Here is a 12,719-nt window from a genome sequence, read left to right as displayed (position 1 = left end):
CTTCCTTGTAGTATGACTGCATGTGGAAACCCCAGCCACAGCCTCTCCAGCAATGACTGGAGGACGCTGGCTGGGGTTTTCCCCAGTCCATAATGTATTAAATTCTCCCAGTACATCAAGTTGTATAGGTTCTTGTATCTCAAGAGATGCAGTTTGCAGCGCCACCTCTACAGTTGACAAATGCCTTTGAGTAACTCTTTGTTCTAAAGGCTGTTTGGCGCCCTCTTTAGGGGGCTCTACTGATGTAACATAGAGCTCTACATCCGAACACTGTACGTCTCTCCTGGGATCCATTTCACGGTGAGTCCCGGTGTCTTTCCTGTAGGTAGGCTCCAAAACTTGAACTTTTGGAAAATGTAGTTTTTTGATGATCTGTTGTCTTTTTTTTGTGCGCTTTTCCACCAATTGTACCATCATAAGTTAAATTAACAGCACTGAAGTTATCTAAACTTTTAAAGAATTTTAACGGGCATTTCTAGACAAAACAATAAGATAGAGTCAGGAGAGGACTGGAAGGCACGTCTGATCCTTACGCCATCTTGCCACGCCCCCTGTTTCTCCAGTTTGACAGTTATTGAAATATACATTTTTGACCAAGTTTAAGATCATTTGCCTGAATGTTTCTAGACATTATTCATTGTTAAACTTTGTTTAGTAATATTCCTGTGAATATCGTTAGTTTCTTTTAGTGATTGTGATGCTGGACCAAATGCAAGTGGATCTAGCACAAGAATATATGGAAGTTTCTTTTCTCCAATCTCTTGGCAACACAGTGGTGAAGGGAGCCTGTTACCTTCCCAACACCAGAGATCTTAAGTGAACAGGGGAAGTGATCTCCTGAATTATTTTGGTGAAGACAGTGGTCGACTTGATGCAATATCAGACCGATCAACTGCAGGCAGTCTTTGTGGAACCTGCAGGAAGTGTTAAAGATATTGTCAATAACTGGGCCAACAGGTCATATTGCAGAAAGTTGCAAAAGACTGCATTATCCTGGCTGGAAATAAATTGACTCCTGGTTCTCCTTGGATAAATCTCATTTAGGCCCCCAAAGGTTGAGAACTGCTTCCCACAGCAGCACCCACAATTCCATCCCCTCCCTTCATAACTCCTATCCTTCCCAGATGCAAAGGCTGGTGCTGTTCCACTTGCTTCACACTCTCACTATCCAAATCAAAGTGGCTATAATGGCACCTGCAGCAAGTTGACCGTGTGGTGATACACCTCTGGCCTACTGCAGGGGGCGATCTCTGTTCCTGCAGAAAGATCACCGGAGGCCAGACCACACCATGCCAGCTGTCAATCAGCCGACCTGAATAGATCTAACTCCACCCGGCTAGCTGTCAATCAACCACCTGAGTCTAATATAATCCTGAGTCAACCCCTCCCGAGCCAGTCACTCGGGAGCCACCAGTACAGCTACCACTGTTGCAGAGACTTTTCACTGACTAAAGCCTGATGGACAGTCTTTCTCGAATTTTGTGTCTGCTCACTGCTGCAGCAGGGTATCACAGACAGTGCTTAGTCATGGTACATAAAGCAACACCAGGAGGAGCAATCTAAAAGCTGGAACCTCTCCCAGCTAACCAAACAGCAGAATTGTATACATGTCCCTCTGTTTCACGAAACTGCAGCTTGAGAGGCAGTTTAATTAATCTTTCCAGTATCTGTGAAACCAACATCGGCTCAGTGTTACCAGCACCAGGTGGACTAATTATGATTTTGAATTCCAATCACAATTCACGCAGCATTGCACTCTGATGTACATGTATTCCTGAGTGTTGATCTTAGTTCGGTTGGCATCCTGGTTGATTAAACAAAGTTCCAAGCATAAAATGGAAATCATCAACAAAGCTGTGGGAACAAATCTAATGTGTTCTGAAGCAATTTTAACAAAAGACCAGCTCATTATCTCTCACTTGGGCTGAGTGAACCTCACAGCTTTAGAAATGTTTGCTTCGATATAAAAGGCAATCAATTCATTTTTCTTGACCAAGTTGTGATGGTGAGAACAAGATTGAAGGATTCAAGAAGTAACACACCCTGTACATGTGTTAGTAGTAAATTACAGCCTTTATTTACACACAGGGGAATTCACAACAGGGAACACACTTGCTAACACATACAAAGCGATAATGCAAAAATTATATGCATTGAATGCTGGTTAATCACTAATAATTGCATCTCCTGATAAATCACTGACAATCACAACTCCTGATTGTGATGCGAGGGTTAAATAAATGATACCTGCCACCCCTTTTGCACCAAGCAGCCCTGGCACACCGATTAGCATAGGAACACAAATAAATCACAAAATTCTGTAGACACTGAGGTTGAAGTTAAAGAAAAACACCAAACTGCTGGAGAAGCTCCACAGGACAAACAGTGTCCTTTATGTAGCAAAGGTAACGATATAAATCTGACATTTCAGACTTGAGCCCTTCATCAAATTATGAGAGAAAGCCGCAGGCATCCGAACAAAAGAGTGGGGAGGGGAAGGTGGGTTGGCAAAGACAGGAGATGATAGGTGGAGGAAAAAGGGAGGGAAGATCAGCAACAATGAGGAGGAGGAGCGATGGCTGGGTGGGTGAACTGGAAAGACAGGAAAAGGGGAGATGGAAAAAAGGAAAGCAGGTTAATGGAAAGCAGTAAAGTCAATGTTAATGGAGTGGGTCTGTTGGTCAGGAATTAAATTCAGTCACTTGCAAGGGGGGTGACATAAAATCAGGAAATGTAGTGTCATTATAGATAGAACTGAGGAATTGTAAGGGCAAAAAGACCTGAATGGGAGTTATCTACAGGCCCCCAAGTAGTAGCCTGAATATAGGGTGCAAGTTGAATTGAGTTAAAATTGGCATGTCACAAAGGTAATGCTACAGTTGTTATGGGGATTTCAACATGCAGGTAGGCTGGGAAAGTCAGGTTGGTACTGGACCCCAAGAAAGGGAGTTTGTGGAGTGCTTCAGAGATGGATTCTTACAGCAGCCAACCAGGAAGAAGGCAATTCTGGATTTAGTGTTGTGTAATGAACTGGATTTGACTGGGGAATGCCAAGACGGAAAATAAGGCGTTGTTCCTCTAATCAGGATGGGATAGTACACAAGGCCATAGATAGGATGTGAGCACCGAAGTGTGAATCAGAATTGAAATGGTCAGCCAGTAGGAGGTCGATGTCGCTGTGAACAGAGCAGAGGCGCTGAATGAAGTGATCTCCCAGTCTGCGACTAGTCTCTCTGATGTAGAGAATACCACAACAGGTGCACCGGATACAGTAAATAAGTCCTCTCGATGTACCAGCATTCGGGCAGGCAGGTTTGCCATACCTACATGGGTGTGCTTAAACTAAGTAGTGGGGGAAAGGAAATGAATTGGAAATATGAGGATGAAGTTAAAGGGTAAGAGAGAATAAGAAAGACAACAGAATTAATGGGGCAGAAAGCTCAGGAAGGGATCAGAGAGTGTGGCCAAGTGCAATAGGAATCGATGTGAAAGAGGAAAGAAGTAATGGATTAAAAGTATTATATATAAATGCACAAAGTATAAGAAATAAAGTGGATGAGCTCAATTGGAACTTGGCAAGTAGGATGTTGTAGGAATAACAGAGACATGGCCGCAAGAGGACCAGGGCTGGGATAATGAATATTCAAGTGTATACGAACAGATGGGCAGAGGGGGTGGAGTGGGTCTGTTGGTCAGGAATTAAATTCAGTCACTTGCAAGGGGGGTGACATAAAATCAGGAAATGTAGTGTCATTATAGATAGAACTGAGGAATTGTAAGGGCAAAAAGACCTGAATGGGAGTTATCTACAGGCCCCCAAGTAGTAGCCTGAATATAGGGTGCAAGTTGAATTGAGTTAAAATTGGCATGTCACAAAGGTAATGCTACAGTTGTTATGGGGATTTCAACATGCAGGTAGGCTGGGAAAGTCAGGTTGGTACTGGACTCCAAGAAAGGGAGTTTGTGGAGTGCTTCAGAGATGGATTCTTACAGCAGCCAACCAGGAAGAAGGCAATTCTGGATTTAGTGTTTTGTAATGAACTGGATTTGATAAGGGGATTCAAGGTTAAGGAGCCATTGGGAGATAGTGACCATAATATGATGTTTTAATCTACAATTTGAGAAGGAGAAGGGAAAATCAGAAGTGTCGCCAGTTTCTCCTTCCACAGGACTTGGTGCTGGTGCCTCAGGACAGCTGCCAGTGGCCAGAAGGCATCTCTCTGACTCTCCTTATTCTCTGGGAACCCCAGTCCTCTGAGTAGTGATACAAGATGGTGCCACAATCCCTCCCCTTGAGGCTCTAGGTTATCTGACCAGTCGACAAGCTGGCCAGGCTGTCAATATCATCAGTCAACCCCAGGATCCTATATCCTCTACCTGTGGAGTCCTTCCTGTTAGCTGTGTTCAAGAATGAGCCACAGGACACACACACACACACACACACACACACACACACACACACACACACACACACACACACACACACACACACACACACACACACACACACATTAACAATGACATTCAAATCATTGAAACCACATTAAATAAGTTTGAAGGGTTGAAAAAGCAACATGTCCTGACATGTATTGTTAGTAAGCTAAAGCCTTCATTTACATACAGAGTCATTCACAACAGAGAAGACATTCATACACACATACAAAGCAATGACAAATCATGTACAATAGATACTGATAATAGCAACTCCTAATAAATCACCACTCATTGCAACTCCCAATTGTGATGTGAGGGTTAAACAAGTAGGTACAGTACACCAATTAGGAAAGGAACACAAATTAGCTATTATCTGCAACAACTGAGTCATGACATTGTCCCCCACATACACGTCACAATAGAGGCCCTATCCCCCACCTTTTCCAACATAATTTGTTCTCCAGCATTGCCCTCAGCCTACAACCTGGGCGTGACTCCTTAGAATTGGTCTTCCACCTTCGGCCATGGCACGTGATCTGGAGAAGAGTCCAGGGATTGTCTCAAGGGGAGGAGAGTGGACTAGCCAATGTGCTGGGTTTTAAACTTGCAGCCAGATAGGGAGGCAGACCAATTCTAAGGTGTTTCTACTTAAGGGTGGATTAGACATTGAATGACATGGGGAAATTAATTTGGTCCTGCCTCTTTCCTGGCTGGTCAGATGAACTTCTTGGAGGATGCATATGGAAATTCCTTTGTTTCCTCTCGGACCTTTGGATAATCTTCTGGATAACACAGGTGAATTTATTTTTGTGTTTCACTCGGCACTCTTGTAATACTCTCTTTGATTGGATTTTCATGTGAACGATTGCTTGAAACATCAGTGTACGATCTTCTATGTTCTTCAAATTGTTGTACTGAAGTGTTTAATTCCTCTGAGAATCAATACCTCTTCTATAGATCTTGTTTAAATGCCTTGGAAGATTTTAAACAATTAAATTTATCTCAGAAGCTCTTGGGAAAGATTGCAAATCATCCGACTGGAGATCAAAATTGAGGTTCCATTTGCAATGCAATAACAAAAACTTAGTTTATCAATTCCATAGAGAGAATGAAACTATAAAAGAATTTGGTTACTTTATCTTCAGTTTTTACTCATGAAATACCTTGGACATTTTGCCTCACTACAGGTACTACACATGTGGAAGCTGTATGTTTTATCATCTTTTGCTGATTTCATAAATCTGAGCAAAAATGGGCCATGTAATTTATTGAGCCTGTTCCACCATTAAATGTCATGGCTACTTTTCAAAGACAATCCATTTTTCTGCCAGATTCCCACATCCTTTGACTCTTACCAGTGCTCAAAATGAATTAATCTCACTCCTCAATGTATTCAATAGCAAAACATCACCAAGCCTCACAGCAAAAGCTTTCACAAGACCCACGAGTGAATAAATTTCTCCCCACTTCAGTCCTGGTTTTAACTTAGCTGGCTTTTGGAGGGGTGCACGCAGAGATCTTTACTATTATTGGTTGAATGTGTGCTTAGCCTCACTCAGACCTTCCCCACAAATCTAAACATTTAGAGCAAAGAACAAACAAGTGGAAGAACTCAGTTTGAGCAGCCTCTGTGGATGGAAAGTAATCGTCAGCACTTCAGGTTGAGATTGAACCAGGGTCTCAATCTGAAACATCATTTATTCCATTCTCTCCACAGATGATATTCAGCATGCCAAATTACTTGTGGTGCGCTGTTAGCCAGAATCAGACACACACAAAGTAAAGACCGTACAACAGGCTTTAATCCACAAAGACTTCCACAGAGCCAGGTTGGGTGTACCTGCAGCAACTCTGAGTGAGACCTCAGGAGGTCGGCACAGGCTTATATTCCAGAGGGTGATTGACACCCGACCGAGTGGGGCTTGATCCATTCAGGCCAACTGATTGACAGCCAGCCAGGTGTTGTCCTGTCCCCTTACACTCCTGCAGGTACAGAGGTTGTCCTCTTCAGTGTACCATCACAATCACCCACTTCTTTAAAATTGTCCCGGGGTGGGGGGGGGGGGGGTGGGATTGCAGTAACAAGGAATCGTACCCACTATACAAAGTACAATATTTACAGATTGAGACGATCCGGCGGCCGCCAGGGTCTCTGTGACTGTCGTAGGACTGGCTCCTGGTCACTGGTCAGAGGGGAAATGGGGGGGCTTGCGGCAGGGGTCTGTGTGACTGGTGTGGTGCTGCACGGGGGGTGGCCAAGGGGGCCAGGGTCAAGTCATATTGGATGGGTGGGGGGAGGGGGTGAAGGTTCGTCCCCCAGGGCTGAAGCGGGCCCCTGGTGATCAAGAAGGTCCTGCGCACCCCATAGCTGCCTGGGGACAGGGGTGTGTGCCCAGTTGGCATCATCCTGGCCTGAAGGATGCCGTGGAGTGGTGGGTGCGCCTATTGGTGCCAGGTCTCTGGTTGAGACTGTGTACTCCCTGCCACTGCCGAACCCAACATAGGAGTAGTTGTGGTTCGCGTGTAGGAGGAAGATTTGCTCGACCAAGTGTTCGGCCTTGTGTGTCCATACGTATTTATGCAGAAGCATCGGTCCCGGGGACATGAGCCATACTGGGAGGGACATTCTAGTCGCTGACTTCCTGTGGAATGTGAACAGACGTTCATGAGGGGTCTTGTTGGTAACTGTGCACTGCAGCGACTGAATGGCATGGAGTGCCTCGGGCAGGGCATCCTACCAGTACTCAATGGTCCACCCTTTCAATCTGAGATCCAGGAGGACTGCCTTCCAGACCACCCTGTTTTCGCTTTCCACTTGCCCATTGCCTCTAGGGTTATAACTCGTCGTGTGGCTAGTCACAATGCCCCTCTCTGTCAGGTACTGGCGCAGCTCGTCACTCATGAAACTATACCCGCGTTCACTGTGGACGAAAGCGGGGTACCCAAACATGGTGAAGATCTGCCCCAGGGCCCCGATGATGATGGCCGTGGAGGTGTCCGGGCAAGAGATTGAGAAAGGGAAACGTGAGTACTCGTCCATTATCATGAGGAAGTAGACGTTTAAGTTCGTGGAAGGCAGGGGCTCTTTGAAGTCCATGCCAAGACACTCAAAGGGCCAAGTGGCCTTTACAACATGGGCCTGGGGCGGGCAGAAAAAAACAGGGTTTACACTCCGTGCAGACCCATCAGGCCTCAGTCATGTCCCTGACATCTCTGATGATATACAGCAGATTCTGGGACTTAATGAAGTGGTACAACCTGGTGACACCCGAATGGCAGAGGGACTCGTGCAATGCCTGCAGCCTGTCGTCGTGCATAGACGCGCAGGTGCGAGAGAGGGCATCGGGGAGTCGTTGAACTTCCTGGGTGGTACTGGATGTCATAGCTGTAGGTTGCCAGCTCGACTCTCCAGCGCAGGATCTTGTCGTTCTTGATCTTGCTCTTGTGGGTAGTGTTAAACATGGATGCCACGGCCTGCTGGTCCATGAGGAGGGTGAATCTCCTGCTGGCCAGGTAGTGGCGCCAGTGGCGAGCCGCTTCCACAATCGCCTGGGCCTCCTTTTCAATGATGGAATGTCCTGGAGAAGAAAGCGACGGGGCGACCCCCTTGGTTGGGGTTATCAGCGAGGGCCACCTCGGAGGCATCGCTCTCCACCTGGACGGGGGAGTCCACATCCACAGCCTGCATCGTGGCATCTGTGATGTCTTTCCTGATGCAGATGAAGGCTGCCTGTGCCTTGGGTGGGAGGGGAAAAGTTGTAGCTTAGGCCAGTGGTCGGATCTTGTCTGAGAAGTGAGGGACCCACTGTGAGTAATAAGAGAACAGGCCAAGGCACCTCCGGAGGGCTTTTAGCATGGGGGGGGAGGCGTAACTCCATTAATGGGCACATCTGATGACTCCATGGGCCATGATGTACCCCAGAATGGCAAGGTGGGTGCTGCTAAACACACACTTCTCCTTGTTACAAGTGAGGTTCAGCTCCCCGGTTGTCCAGAGGAATTTTTGCAGGTTAACATCATGGTCCTGCTGGTCACGGCCACAGTTAGTGATGTTATCCAGATATGGGAACGTCGCCTTTAGCTTGTGCCAGTCTACCATGCTACCATGCGAACCATCTCCCGCTGGAAAATGGAGACACCATTCGTGACCCCAAAAGGAACTCGGCGGATCTGGTACAGGTGCCAACCAGCTCAAAGGCGGTGTAAGGCTTGTCCTTCGGGTGGATGGGGATTTGGTGATACGCCGACTTCAGGTCAATTGTGGAGAAAACCTGATAGCCGGCTATCTTGTTGACCATGTCGGCGATCCTCGGCAGGGGATAGGCATCCAGCTGGTTGTACCGGCTAATGGTCTGGCTGTAATCCATGACCATCCTCTGCTTACTTCCCCCTTTGACGACCAGGACTTGAGCTCTCCAAGGGCTGTTATTGGGCTCTATGGTGACACCTTTCGCCAGGAGTCACTGCACCTCCGCCTTGATGAAGTCTCTGTCTGCGGCGCAATAGTGCCTATTTCTGGTGGCGATCGGCTTGCAGCCTAACGCAAGATGTGGGAAGAGCGTCGGTGGGGTGATGCGTAGTGTGGAGAGGCCGCAGGTTGGCCAGGGCTGGTAGGTTGGCATGCTTTGTAATGTGAGTGGAGTTTGGGGCCCCCCGAAGGCAAGGGTGACACTCTGCAGGTGGCACTGGAAATCTAGGCCCAGGAGGATTGGGGCACAGAGTTTGGGCATGACCAGGAGCGTGAGCCCTGTGTAAGTCTCCCCTCCGACAGTTATATCGGCCGAGCAGCTTCCAAGGGTACCAACAGTCTTATCCTTGGCGGTGAGGGCGATCGAGCAGGTGGTGGGGTGGACTTTTAATCTCAGGGAGTGGGCCACGGTTGGGTGAATACTCTCAGTGCTACCACTGTTGAACAGGCACTTTGTTACCTGCTTGTTGACTTGCACGTCCATCATCGAACACCCAAGGTCGTGAGGGATGTCCTTGGTCAGTGTGGTGGTGGCCACGACCATCTCAGAGTCAGAGTTATTGCTCTCCAGTTGTGCACAGTGATTTATGGCTTCGGGAGACATGGGGAGCGTCGGTAGGGTGGCCTGGTTATCGCCTGTGTTGACCACATCATTCTCAACATCATCGGGGGTCCTCTGTGTCGGCTCCTGCCTGGCCCAAGATGACAGTGGCACGTAGGGGCCCATTGCATGGCTGGCCTCCTTCCCCAGCCATGCTCGTTGCCCCAGGGGAAGTGACATCACAATTTGAGCCAGAAGTGACATCGCTGTAGTTCTTGGCAAGCAGACCTGGCGAGGGCGGAGGCTGGTACAGGTGCTCGGGGCACATGCTGCGACAGTCGCTGGCATGGCCAGATGTTGCACTATCGAAGTTTGGGAAGGCGGAAGTCATCGTGGGGACAATGGCAGCACCCGGCATGCGCACGTGGAGGGGTCCGCGGGGAGGTTGGGAGGTCATAGAGGGCTGCTAAGCTGCTGGCTGGTTTTGAGAGGCACACTTCTGCAAAGTGGCCTTTCTTGCCGCATCAGGAACAATACTGATTCCTAGCTGGGCAGTTTTTGTGCGATTGTCAATCTGACTCAGTACTTACAGGGGCGCCTGGCACCTGCCACAGCATCGTTCTCCTCCGCAGCTCGGTCTGGGGCTGCATCTGCAGTGTGAGAGGGCCATGAGGGAGCCTGGGGGAACCTGAAATCAAAGGCTTCGATGTGCAGGGCTGCTGCTTCCAGGGTTTGGACCACTTCCACAGACTTGGTTAGGCCGTAGATATTGTCTTCCAGAAGTTTCTCATCCCTGTTCGAGGATGGACCTCGAACGAAGGCGTCCCGGATCAGCCTCTCGACCTCCTCTGCACCTACCCCAAGTTCAGCCAGATGTGGTCGGTCCAAATCTCTCAGGTGTCCCAGGAAAGACTCAGCCATCTCCTCGGTTTGCTGGGCTGAGGAGGTACCTTGCACAGACCGCATTCATGGGGGGCTTCTACAGTTCTCGAGAGTGTCCATTGCGCTCTTATATATGGAGCAGCCTTTGGTTGCCTGGAAGATGACTGGAGTAGGACCAGCCTCTTCTGATCTGAGTCCAGGATGTCACCTGCATGCACCTCGATGATTGCCTCGACCGCATGCTGCCAGATCTCAAAGCATGTCTAGGCTTCCAGGTGGCGTGGGTTGACTTCGAGGTTCCCTGCGCTCAGGAGTTTTTCCATGGCAACCATGGGAAAATATTGTGGATTAAATTGTGGTGTGCTGTTAGCCAGAATCAGACACACACAAGGTAAAGACCGTACAACAGGCTTTAATCCACAAAGACTTCCACAGAGCCAGGCTGTCTGTAGCTGCAGCAACTCTGAGTGAGGTCTCGGGAGGCCGGCACAGGCTTATATCCCAGAGGGTGATTGACACCTGACTGGATGGGGCTTAATCCATTCAGGCCGAATGATTGACAGCTGTCCAGGTGTTGTCCTGTTCCCTTAAACTCCTGCAGATACAGAGGTTTCCCCCTGCAGTAGGCCGGTGGTGTACCACCATATTCCTCTAGCAAATTAGAGCATCTATGGTCTCTTTTGTCTCCATCTCAGCTTGTCAAACTCTCTAAAAAGTAAAGTATTCTTATTCTTCTACATTAAATGCATGTGAACATATAAATTAGGAGCAGGAGCAGAGTCTTTAAGCATGTTCCACTGTGGTAAACTACCATTTTACTACGATTGGCCACTGCCAGTTAGACAATGCCTCCAGAGACCGATCCTTCCCATTACCTGTTTGCAATGCTCCCCACTCTTTCTGCCATGATCACTCACTGAGGTTGATTGCTGTTCCAGTTTATAGTCAATAAAAGCCTATCAGTTTCACAGCCTTAGTCTTTTGTGGTAATTGATGGTGCATCATCCATCATGTAACAATATCGTGATCGATTTAATTTCAACCTTAAATTTACCATCAATCTTTTGCTTTCTTCCCAAGAATCTATGTACTGCTCAAGAGTTTCAAAGACTCAAGATTCTGAGAGCAAAAAGTTCGCTGCATTCCTGTTTTTAAACAGTGACCTCGATTCTCCCACAAGAAGAAACATTCTCTCCCTGTCCACCATATTTAGTCCTGCAAAACCTTGTACATTTCAATCTAGTTAAAAAGGAAAGTCTGCAGGCACTGTGATTGAGGTGCATAAAAGTGTTGTGACCTGCTGAGTTTCTCCAGCACTTTTGCGCATTACATTTCTGTCCAGTGACCTTACATTCCAGTAAACTCCAAAGGACATAAGATTAGCCTGTTCAGTCTTTCTTCATATCCCGACTTACAACTGTAATTGGGACCGAAGGATTGATCGTATCTCTAAATGGATGCAAGTCAAAATTTTGCCCATGCACATGGAGGACCAAAGTCTTAAAGTAAACTTTTTAATCAAATCTTTTTTTTTAATCATAGATTTGATGATAACTTAAATCTTCCTGAATTTGTCGATCAACCTTAGCGAATCTTTCCACATTCTGGACCAAACTTACATTGTTAATCAGTGTCCGGGGTTCCCAGGGTTCATCGGCTTGGCACGGCCATCTTACCTGTATTGTAAACCATCAATTCCAGTAATCTAATAATCCTTCTCTGAACATCTTCAGCATATTTATATTTTTGATTAAATGTCAGGATTAAGAGAAAATACAATATTCCAGCTGAGGCATAATCTTCCAATTTATTATATAATTTGCCTCGTAATAAAAAATATTATTCTATTATCTTTGTAAATTAGTTGTCACTGAAAATGCCCCTTTTCATTACCATTTCAAAAGGAGGTGACCGTAAAAATCTATTTTGCAGATTTCTGTAGGTGGGATCACTTAATATTCTATGCACAAAATTGAAAAAAATACAATATTTGCAAAATGGAACATAATATCTGGTTACTGGAGCAACCTCAGGTATTCTTAAAGAAACTGAGGCTGTTTCCATTGCCAATTATCTATGTCATTTGGAGTCAGTGAAAATATAGGAAGTATAAAAACATGGTGGAAATGCAGTTTCCCTTTGATCATTGATAGCCAAAAGTGCAAAATATTGACATAGCCACATTACAAGCAGAAGCAGGCTTCATATTTACTTGCCGTATCTAACTTTATAAATGATAGGACAAAGAATGCCACAGTTCAGTTATACAAAATTCACTGCATTTTATATTACATTTCCAAGGAGTATTCATTTCTGCCTTAATCCCTGCATAATAAATTATTTGCTATAATTCTGAACAGGCTATTGAAGTAAATTAAAATTTCACAAAGAAAT

The 12,719-nt window shown here is 46.5% G+C and overlaps 1 long non-coding RNA gene across 1 annotated transcript in view; it reads left to right on the top strand.

The window, feature by feature from the left end:
* Window positions 1–2,109: 2,109 nt before the first annotated feature.
* The window catches only part of LOC138743010 (uncharacterized), a 64,171-nt gene continuing 53,561 nt past the window's right edge, over window positions 2,110–12,719 (top strand). Inside the window, exons 1-2 of the long non-coding RNA XR_011344590.1 lie at window positions 2,110–2,405; window positions 5,153–5,229. This is a non-coding gene — a long non-coding RNA (uncharacterized lncRNA). The remainder of the gene's footprint in view (window positions 2,406–5,152; window positions 5,230–12,719) is intronic.

This window comes from Narcine bancroftii, chromosome 9, assembly GCF_036971445.1.
Source record: "Narcine bancroftii isolate sNarBan1 chromosome 9, sNarBan1.hap1, whole genome shotgun sequence".
In the NCBI taxonomy this organism is placed as follows: domain Eukaryota; kingdom Metazoa; phylum Chordata; class Chondrichthyes; order Torpediniformes; family Narcinidae; genus Narcine; species Narcine bancroftii.
Note: the sequence above shows the minus strand (reverse complement) of the source record. Positions and strands in the feature narration are given on the sequence as shown.